General features: G+C 44.3%; 1 long non-coding RNA gene across 1 annotated transcript; it reads right to left on the reverse strand.

The window, feature by feature from the left end:
• Window positions 1-3,081: 3,081 nt before the first annotated feature.
• LOC123185667 (uncharacterized) lies at window positions 3,082-5,921 on the reverse strand. The gene is made up of 3 exons (XR_006493458.1): window positions 5,100-5,921; window positions 4,644-4,784; window positions 3,082-4,365 (listed from the first exon to the last, which is right to left on the reverse strand). It is a non-coding gene; the product is annotated as an uncharacterized lncRNA (long non-coding RNA).
• Between the last annotated feature and the right edge of the window lie 5,498 nt (window positions 5,922-11,419).

Here is an 11,419-nt window from a genome sequence, read left to right on the forward strand (position 1 = left end):
GCAACTGTTACCCTACGTGGGCTGAAGTCTCCATCAACGTGGATGTACGATAGCACCACCTATCGGAACCACGACAAAACATCTGTGTCTCCAATTGCGTTTGAATCCTCCAAACTCTTCCCTTTACATTCTTGCAAGTTGCATGCTTTACTTTCCGCTGCTCATATACTCTTTTGCATGCTTGCTTGAATTGTGTGGAGATTGCTTGACTTGTGCTATGATAGCTAAAATCTGCCAAGAACTAAAATTGGGAAAAGGCTAGATTTTTATTTGGTCAAGTAGTCTAATCACCCCCCCTCTAGACACCGATCATACACATATCCCAGGAAAACACAATCCACAGTCTTTGATCCAAGCTTCCGCTTCTTTGGAATCGGAACATTGACTTTCGCCAAACAACCCCATGTTCGTAGATAAGAGAGTTTTAACCTTTTCTTCTCCCATTCCTCAAATGGAGTTATCTCTTTGTTCTTTGTGGGAACTCAGTTTAGGACATGACATACAGTCAATATCCCCTCCCCCCACCATGCCTTGGAGAGACCCGAAGTGTCTAACATGGCGTTAACCAAATCTGTTAGAGTACGGTTCTTTCTTTCGGCCACCCCATTTGACTGAGGTGAATAGGGAGGCGTCCTCTCATGGATTATACCATGTTCCGCACAAAAAGCATCAAATTCATTGAAAAAATACTCTCCACCACGGTCAGACCTAAGCCTCTTGATTTTTCGATCAAGTTGGTTTTCCACTTCAGCTTTATAGATCTTGAAAAAGTTCAAAGCCTCATCCTTAGATTTTAGAAGATACACACGACAGTATCTAGTGGGGTCATCAATTAACGTCATGAAATATTTTTTTCCACCTTTTGTCAACACACCATTCATTTCACATAGATCTGAATGTATGAGCTCTAGTGGTGCAAGATTTCTTATTTCTGCAGTCGTGTGAGACTTACGAAGTTGCTTAGCTTGCACACACACTTGACACTTAGATCCCTTGACGGCGGTAAAACTAGGGATTAAGTTCAACTTCGCTAGTCGCGACATGCAACCAAAGTTAACATGACAAAGACGTGAATGCCACACATTGGATTCACTATTGTTGCAAATATGATTAACAACTTTATTGCAAACGTCTGATAAGGATAAATGAAACAAGCCTCCTGACTCATAGACTTTACCAACAAAGGTTCCATACTTGAATATTACAAATTTATTCGACTCAAAGACAAGCTTGTAGCCATCTCTACACAGAAGAGATCCGCTAACAAGATTTTTATTGACGGAGGGGACATAATGCATGTTCTTCAGCCGCACGATCTTCCCCGAAGTAAACTTCAGATCGGCCGTGCCAACACCACGAACAGAAGCACTTGAACCGTTGCCCATCAGCACGGTTGAAGTCCCTGCGGTCTGATAAGACGAAAACATGGAAATATCACCGCATACATGCACATTAGCACCCGTGTCAATCAACCAGTCAGGAGAATGACATACTGAAAGAATAGTGAGAAATATACCATACCCAACATCCTTCATGTCAGTCTCTCCAATGACAACATTAGCGGTCTTGCCGCCTTTCCCAGGATGACGCTTGTCATAGCGGCAACTAGGAGCCCAATGATCAGGATCCCCACACACATGACAAGCACCTTTCTTCTTGCCATTCTTCTTCTTGAAATTCGTGTGTTGCACAGCCTTGTTCTTCCCATCAAACTTTGCTTTTCCATCAAACTTGCCCTTGTTCTTGAACTTGTGGGGCTGGAAGTTCTGCTTCTGTACCACATTGGCACTAGATCCTCCCTCAATACCTCAAGCACGTGTGTCCTTTGCTCTCGCCTTTTCTTCCACATCAAGAGTGCCAATGAGATCCGGGACGGAAAACTCCTGCCTCTTATGCTTCAGCAAGGTAGCAAAGTTCCTCCATGAAGGAGGAAGCTTAGTGATGATACCTCCGGCAACGAACTTGTCCGGTAGCATACAACTGAAGTGCTCAAGTTCTCTAGCAAATGACTGTATCTCATGAGCTTGCTCAACCACGGAGCGCTCTTTAGTCATCCTGTAATCATAGAATTGCTCCATGATGTACAGCTCAGTGCCAGCATCCGAGACCCCAAACTTGGCCTCGAGCGCATCCCACATATCTTTTCCATTATCAATTGACGCATAAGCATCAACTATGTTCTCACCAAGAACACTCAAGAGAGCAGCCTTAAACAGAGTATCCATTTTCTGAAAAGCTTGTGCCTGTTGAGCATCAAGCTCTCCTTCAGGTTTGCCGAGAGTGGCGTCATAGCAACTCATGATTTGAAACCATAAAACTGCTCTCACGCGCCACCTCTTATAGTGGATACCCTCAAACATAGGAGGTCTCATGGAAGCAGCAAAACCACTCGGGGTAAATTACCTATAATAAGGTTTTTGAATTGTTGGAAATATGAGCAATTTACCAAATGATTTTATTAACAGAAATATTAGATAAAGCATGACTAATATAGCTGTGATAAAGCAAGTCATGCAATCTGACGGAGAGAAAGTAAATAGCATCTGCATATATGAACTTGAACTGAACACATCTAGGACAGACACTAGATCATGTTGCATATATGGAGTAGAACCTAACACATGTAGGGCAAGAACTAGTATGAGAAACTGTGGCAGGACATCTGACAGAAAGAAGAAGAACACATACGGGACAGCAGCAACGGAAGCACTGGACTTGCGGTCGACATCCTCTCCAGCCATGTCGTTGCTGAGGTAGTCGACGTCGGGGAAGTAGTCGTCGGAGTCCGTGATGAAGAAGCCAGTAGTCGCGCAGAGCGCTCCCCAAAAACCTTATCACCCTTCTCCCGTACATGACTCAAAAGGTGCGGTCTCGGAGGCCTACTGTCCCGACGTGCGGTGCACGCCGCAAGCCGGGATGAGGAAGACAACAGCGTCTCAGAGATGGAACCGATGGCGAGGGAAGGAGTAGTTCTGGTGCGTCTCTCTGGGAGGAGCGACCTCCCTTTTAGATATCGGCTCGGCTCATTCCCACAACCCGCAGCACGGCGCGGCGCGGCGGGCGGCGGAGGAGGAGCGCGCGTGGATATCTCTCTTGTTCTCATGCTCGTACAAGTGGGGAAAGAACCTCCCTTATAAGGAGGTCCAACTCCCACTAAACTAGCAATGTGAGACTAAACTTTAGTAGTATCCTTTGCCTTGCACAAATGGGCTAAGTGAGCCTCTAGGATTTATTAGAAATTTCTGAAATAGTTATTGGGCTGCCCAAATTAGACTAAATTTCAACAGAACGCATGATAAGAAAAGAGACGTGCCAGTTCAAATAAAGTGCAGTCAGGGGTACATCTTAACTTTGTGCCAACGTAATTTGGCACCCAGATATATGTCCCGGATGATGCTGGTCTCTCGTACACCACCACATGCACAGTAGCGGGGACAGTGAATGTGCCACAGAATGTCGTTCAAAGCATTAGGGCCTCCTATATTTAAATTTCAGCATTCCATAGTCAATCAATAATTAAAACATATGAGTAGTTTGCTGCTGGATTGAACATGTTGCAATTGTGGACCCAAACAAGGACATATTGTAACAATATTTAGCTCGTTCTTCTCTAGATAAACTCAAATTGTTTCTCCAGGAATAGTCTTAGAAACACTGTATTTGGGTTGCCAACACAAATTGTTCAGGTCCAAACTTAGTTCTCACATGTTCCAACCATTTGTAGTTTCTAGGTAATTGTGGTCTAATTCTATATAAATAAATGCGTTAGGAATAAAAAACATCAATTTGATAAATTTCGTGTAAAGAAATTAAAGTACATGCTTACCTTCAGTAATTAAATTCCTACTGAATTTCATTGTTGTAGCAACTCACAGTTTTAATTTCTAACATTACTAACCTCATTCTCCATGCATAACCAACCTTCATGTAATCCAGTGGTGATGTATGATAATATAATTTGTTTGGATTCAGAAAACTCCACATTATAGATCAATTCTGGTCACCTATGTGCAGGGAGTGCACCATTTGTATAACTGGAATAAATTTGCATAAAATTTCCCAACAATTAATTACATCTGAAACAGTACAAAACAACTACAAGCTCTGTGTTGTTTCTTTGACACCAAACTACACTGGTAGCTCACCACTGCAAATTGCTTATGATTTTGGCAAACTATACTTCATATTGTTATACGGTAAGAGTGGTCAAAACCATAAAAAATATAAAAACTTGAAAAAATCTTACCCTATCTAGTGAGCTAATGCTTGTAGAAGCTACTCTGTATAGAAACATTGCCATGCGAGCGCTTAATTATCCAATCACTGACTCTGCATTTGAATCTCTCCTATTATATTCTCATTGGTCTGCTAGAAAAGAAAAGTAATGTTGACTTCAAACCTTGAAAACTCAAGTAAAAATAGAAAGACTTGGGAGATACTTTAAGCACTCATTTATGTAATAAAAAAAGCATCGGAATTATCAAAAAAATGTTCTGATTCAAAAATTCATTCCTTCAAACACCTTTCATCCTTAGACCTATTTAAAACAACTCACCATACCTCCGCCAAAAAATAGCTTAATAAGATAGCCATCAACAATTATACCTACTTAGTCTAGTTTGTGTTGATCGAGAATTCTTTACCTTCATAGTTCAGCCAATTATAATTGTGCAATTCTTCTATTCCCAATATATGGCCGAACCCAGCTAATAGCAGTAATGGGGACTATGCCAAAAAAGAGTCGGTGTCTTCCATGCAGAAGATCCCAATCCAAATTCCAATCACTGCAAGAAGAACAAGATGAAGCTTAGCACCATCGGTGGTGTGACAAACTGACAATAATAATGAATCATGAATGGTGTTCAAAAAGTTTCCTAATATACCAAGCAGAGGGATATTTATCCATAAAAAATATGGCATGCAGTAACGACTGACCAATGTCGATCAAGAATAAGAATACATGCGATGGTATATACTAGTACCAAGAACCACACATTGTAAGAAAATCCTTTTGGTCAAGACACATCCTGACATACATACGTGCCATGAATGTTAACCCAAGAGTTGGTGTAGGAGGACACAGTGACCAAGACATATACCTCAACGATGCCATGCCCAGAACTCTGAAATCTTTTCTCAAACACCTGACGATCTGCATCAACCAGTCTTGGCTGACATTAGGTCGCATCAATGAACTCATTGTTAGCATACAGAGTGTGAGTGCGCGTGTGCATGGTCACCGCGCCTGTACGTGGCCTAGGTAGTGCGTGAGTGGGTTTGTGTACGTGCAAGTAGTGGCACACGATCTGGCCCGTGAGGCGTTCTGTAACTGTATATATACGCCCTCAGATGGCTAATGCAAAGTGTGTTGAACCTCATTCCTGCTTTCACTCATGCCTGACATGAAAATGTCGTCAAGCAGTTAGTACGCAAAAAAACCATGGCACACACAAATTGGAAGAAAACCAGACCGAGCAGGAATGAAAGCTCGCCCGAGGAAGGATTGAGGAAGAGTCGAGCTTGACCCTACGGCCCGAGGCTGCCTGGCCACCAGGCGGCGGTCCTTCCGCGGTTCCGCCTTCCCATCGCGCGAAACCAGGTTAGCACGGCTGCCCCGAGGAGTCAACCATGGATGCGCCCTTCCGCGATGGTGCCCAGCTTCAGCGGCATCTCTTCCATCAGGGATCTCAGCATTGGCGCCAAGATCTAGCAGCAGACGCATACCCGGTCGGGGCGTGGATGGCGCGGCGGTCCGAGCGGCGCGGGCGCTGGACGGCGCGGCGGTCCGGGCGGCGCGTGGCGCGTGGACGGCGCGGCTGTCCGGCGGCGTGTGGCGCGTGGACGGCGCGGCTGTCCGGCGGCGCGTGGAGAGGCATAGGTGGAGGTTGTCTGGCGGCGGTCGAGGCGGTGGCTGGCGCGGAGGCTGTAGGAAAGAGGTGGGGCGAGGTGCGGGGATTTTTGGTGGGGGGCGAAGCGGTACCGAGGGACCATGGAGATTGATCGTGGGAGTTTTTTTTGGTAAATGTTTGCCACCGGCAGACCGGCCAAAGTTTCGGCTGGTCGAGCGCGCATGGTTCGATCTCTTTGGCGATGGAAGCTCATGACTTAGCTGCGTCATCACACACAGATACTAATTACTCCCTCTGTAAACTAATATAAGAGTGTTTACATAACTAAAATAGTAATCTAAATGCTTTTATATTAGTTTACGAAGGGAGTACAAAACACGTGGCTGTTGGGGCCCAGGCACCGCCGATGACTCGCGTCTTCTTTTCCTTATCCATTCGATGCTCATCCCCATTCCTATCCAGCCGGCCGCGTCTTCCTCCGCAGCCACAAAGCGCGCTCGTGGCCATGGCCGCCGGCAGCTCGATGCGCCTTGTTCGAATTGTGTGTGGATCGCCGGCGCCGGATGCCAGCCAGGGGCGCGCTCATTGCCGTCGCCTTGTCCGCCTCCGGCAGCAGCTGGATGCGCGCCATCTCCATGGCCGCCACAGCCAGGGTGTGCCGTTCGCCATGGCCAAGCTACAACCGACCACGGCGACGGCGAGTTTTGTGCTGGAACCAGGTTTTTTTTTGCTGGATCCACCTTTTGTTTTGCTACAACCCCTTTTATTTTTTGCTATCATCCCCATTCGATTTTTTATGAACATCTTCGTTTTTCGTTTTTTGCTGGAACTGGTGCCCCGCTGTGCTGCAACCAGCTGGTGTATGTGCTACAAGGTCAGTGCCTCACCGGAGGAAGCTACATCCAGCGGCAAGGAGTGTTGCATCCAACGCCGTTCGATGTCGGGGAGCTACAACCGTGCACGCCGGAGCTGCAACCGACTACTGAGGGAGCTGGAAGAGGGGTGGCCGCTTTTTGCCGATGCTTTTTTTTGCCGAACCATTTTTTTTGTTTTTGTTGAAACCCATGTATTGTTTTGCTGGAACTGAAATGATTTTTTGCTTCATCGGTGCAGAGCTCTCAAATGCTCATCTTGTTTTTGATGGGACCTAAGTTTGTTTTTGCTGGAACCGTTTTTTGATTTTGCTTCAACAGACCACCGGACTTTGACCCGATGTGAAGTTTTTTGCTCGAAGAAATTTGTTGCTTCCAGATTTTTGTTGCTTGACACTGGCCCGCAGCGAGCCGGAGACGCAGAGATGCTGCAACCAACCACCTGAGTGCTACCATGGGCATCACCAGAAGCTAGATCCAACAAATAGTTTTGCTATCACCAACTCTTTTTTATTGGAAACAGCTCCAAAATTTTGCTTCCACCATGTTCTGTTTTTTGCTGGATCCAGTTTTTTTTTGCTTCTACCATGACGGCGACCACCGGCAGCGACGACGGCGACCGGCGGCCGGCAGCAACGACGGTGACCGGTGGGGAGGGCAGCGACAGGCGAGCGCACGGGCGATGCTTCGTGGCCGGGCGCATCGCTCATCCATGGCCGCCGGATGAAAGTTTTTTGTAAACTAGTAAGTGCGTACGTGCAACGCACGTCGCACGTCTCAATCAAACCATATCAAATTTTGCGGGTATAAAATTTTGAATTCAAACTTTAGGATGACAGAAATCAATGGCAATAGATTGGCTGAAGAACTTCTCCACAAAGAATGTAAGGGCGTAGCGTATTTAGTCTATTCCTACAAAGATTTCAGAATGTTTATTTTCTTGGGCGAAAATCAAAGTAACATATGAACATTGTCCAAGTGGACATGGCGTCAATGCAAAGTTGGAACAAAGATGCACAAAAAATAGGAGTGTTGGCTGAACTAAATTAGTTTTCTTCTTGGATTCGAGCTGCTTGTTATCTTCAGAATTTGAAGGCTCGGCGGCTGCGGTAAAGCCACCCATGCCATAGCGGGCACCGCCAGTGAGCAGGAAGAGTCGGATTTTTTTTACCCCATTCTTAGTTTATCTCAGCTTTTCATGGAGTGGAACTACAGTTCAGACAAACAGTATCTATTGTGTATATAGTTTCAGAACATCTAGAAGCTAAAAACAGATCAATAAAGCGTTAGGTTCATGATAAGGAATTGGAGAGAGGAAATTTAGCATTTTCTCTATGACATGAATGGCATGCAAGCAACTACCTAATGCTTAGTTCTGTCAATATTAAACATGAGTTAAAAATGTCGCCGTGCTTCAACATCTTAACATAGCAGAAAGGCTACTATTCTAGAATGAGACACTATACGGTATAAGGAAATTGGGCATGTGCAGATCAAGGATTATAATAATTATTGTTTTGCAAAGCTAGCCAGGACTGAAAAACGAACCCACACAAAATTTAGGATGACCAAAGCCACCCTTCCTAACTAAGATGAATATACAAGAAATGATAAATTAACACCGGATACATAAGTAAGTTTAATGGCTAAAATGAAGGAAATGCGTAATGTCATGGCACTTTTAGTTATTCATGTGCAAATTCAAAGCATGATCTGATGAAAGACGCAAAGATTCAAAGTTATCAGTTGATACAAAATGTGTTGAATTGTATCAACTATGCAAAAAAGAAATTAATACAATGTAGCCTTTCTGCACAATTCAACAGCAAGCAGGATGCACCTTATTAGAAGAAAAGCAACTACATAAAATCCTGGCAAATTTAAGAAGAGAGAGATGTCGCTAAGATCTGTTGAAAGATCTTACCAGTGCTTGGAAAGGAGCCAATCATAGTAGCAGTTGCGACGATACACTGATCTCTTCAAAAGCTTTCTTGCTTATTCACACTTCTTGAGTTCAGTATAAAATACATGAGGATTTAACAATCTGGTTGGTTGTAGCCAATTTTCCATGTGATGTTTTACCGAAATGTTGAAGTTCAGCAATGTTGTTTCATGGTTCAATAGGTCAGTGTAAAATAATTATGTGGCGGTCAAGTCTCCATTCCATGTTATTTACAATCTCAAACAACGAAAGCTCACTTTCTACAGTTCACCAAAGGTTCTAAGTTACTACTTTTTACTCAAAGATCTAATGTCTGCTGATCTTTCAATCTTATGGCTGAGATTAACATAATTGCAAAAGGCAACATCAACTCAAATTTTAGTCTGCATTGGAAACCATCAAACAATTTCCAGCAAGATGTTTTTCGAAGGACAGAGGGAGTATATGACTTCCATTTGTCTAGGAATAATGCAGGTAAACCTACACAAAGAGCACACATACATGCGTCCATACATGGTAATTTCTAACTGCTCATGATGTGAAATCAGAGGCATATAAAGGTATAATTCCCATATACGGATGAACTTCCCATCAAAGTCTAGTTTCAAAACGTGTCTGCAAGAAAAAGGAATAGATAGGAAATTAATACTAACTGAGCGACCAAGTGGAACATATATGTATATAATCGTCACAGCAGTATTTTTCCTGTGGTGAGTGTGAAGTGATCCTTACTCTTTGTTGCCATGAGTTAAACATAACAAGTGATACTTACTCTTACCCCCACCTGCACCTCATTCGTGTTGTTGCTCTTCCGTCGTGGCCGTGCAGCCGCTGCCGCTGCACGCTACACATGTGTTGTTGTCCGCCGATGTGCCGTTGCTCCCTGCCGCAGTCGCCTCCCCAGGCGACCCCACAAGTCACAACCATTCAAATCCTCTGAAACATCATTCCGTTTATTCACAAATTTTACTTCAGAAAATATTTAAAAATAAAATGGTGCTTCATCTTATGCAAAAAATGAAATATCCGTAAATATAACTTCATGGACTGTAGTGTTAATAAAAAAATTACATCGCAATAACTTTTTAAAACACAGAACTGCACCGAAAAAACCGGATCCTTCCATCTAGGAAGGTGATCTTCGTGCCCTTCTTCCACCCCGGCTTGACATCGATAGTAAGGATCTCCTCCAGCCGGATGGTCTTTCTAAAAATAGTCGCCATCAGGAATTGGTGTTTAGTGTTTATTTTAGCACCTAAAATAAGTTTGTTGTTCTATTAAAGACATGCACCCAAAACTGAAACTACTCCAAAATGACCGAGCAGGCTAAAAATTGAAGGTGGCTTAAATATTAGTAAGAACCGACCAGGCTGAACTATTTGATTGAACCAACAGAGATGTTGCACTGCTAATAATTATCTTTAGTATAGATCATGGACAATGGTGGTTGTCGCTGCATCTACTAAAGAAATCAAACGTACCCAAGTGGTCAACTACACATTTCTCAAGTTTAATCTTGGGAACACATGTACCTCATACTAACATTAAATAATTCAGAATGATTGAGGAAGCTAAAATCCAAAGACGGCTTAAAATTCCTGAAAATTGTCAAAATCAATAGTACAACTGAATTGTCAGATGAAAAAAAAGTAAATAGCATGTATCAAGTTTAACCTAAACCAACTAACACAGTCTCAATATTCAAGAATGTAGTGGCCCTTGATTCTCTTAATCAGAGATAACAAATAAGCACATGTGTACAACAGAGGGAAGCAAAGCATACTCATATGTGTACCACACTTGATTTTCCTGTAAATATAAGAGGGGGTAGGGAAAAAAGATTACTTACAAAGATTCATTCGATAAGAACTGAGCGGTGAAAAGTTTCCACTTATTATCCCATATCTCACCATGAGCACCAATACATCAGTGACGGACATGAAATTGCAACTACAAGCATCGGTCAATATCAATCTTGGTATATGTATGTATGTACCTTAGCATGGTCCTCGCGGTTGGTTCGGATGAAGCTGACCTTTCCGTGATTCCGTCCTTGGTGGTGAGGCTGAAGCTGTCTTCACCGGCGGCTTGCCTTTTCCATATGTGTGTGTGCTCCTATAAGAAAAATCCATCCAGCTGTCTGCATGTCTACTTCTTGTGTATGCGCGTATCTTGACGAACTGGTTTTCTGGATCCGCCGCTCGTTCTGGGCGTCCGGGGGAAGAGGGTGCCAGATCTTTAACCTTTGAAGGGCGAGGGGCTAGCGAGGAGATGAATCGCCCACTCGCCGCTGCCGAGCCGTCATCGTCGCATAGATGTAATCGAGCCACCGCCGCCTCCGTCGCCTTCCGACTGCTTCTCCCCGTCAACCCCTGACTGCTATGGGCGGCGGCAAGGCAACCCTAGCGCCCAATCCAACCCTGTGCGCCAGGCAGATGCGGGAGCACGCTCGCCGGCGAGCACGCCCTGTGCCGCCGCCAGGCCTCTCATTCTCCCCCCTCTCCTGAAGATGCGCCTCGGCAGGCCGAACAAATGCATGCGAACGCCATAATGCTGAACGTGGGCCATGCCGCTGCATGCAGGCCTTTAATCACGCGAATCAGTTAAATTTTTGCTCGCAGCGGAACGTTTCGTCCTCTCGATGAATAGATGGCAGAGTTTCGTCCGCTTCTCTAAATTGCTAAACGTACACAGATGAGGGTTATTAACGGTTAGATCTAATTAGGTGGATCGAATCGTGAGGTGGTATTTTGTCT

Source organism: Triticum aestivum, chromosome 2A (genome assembly GCF_018294505.1).
Source record: "Triticum aestivum cultivar Chinese Spring chromosome 2A, IWGSC CS RefSeq v2.1, whole genome shotgun sequence".
Taxonomy (NCBI): Eukaryota; Viridiplantae; Streptophyta; class Magnoliopsida; order Poales; family Poaceae; genus Triticum; species Triticum aestivum.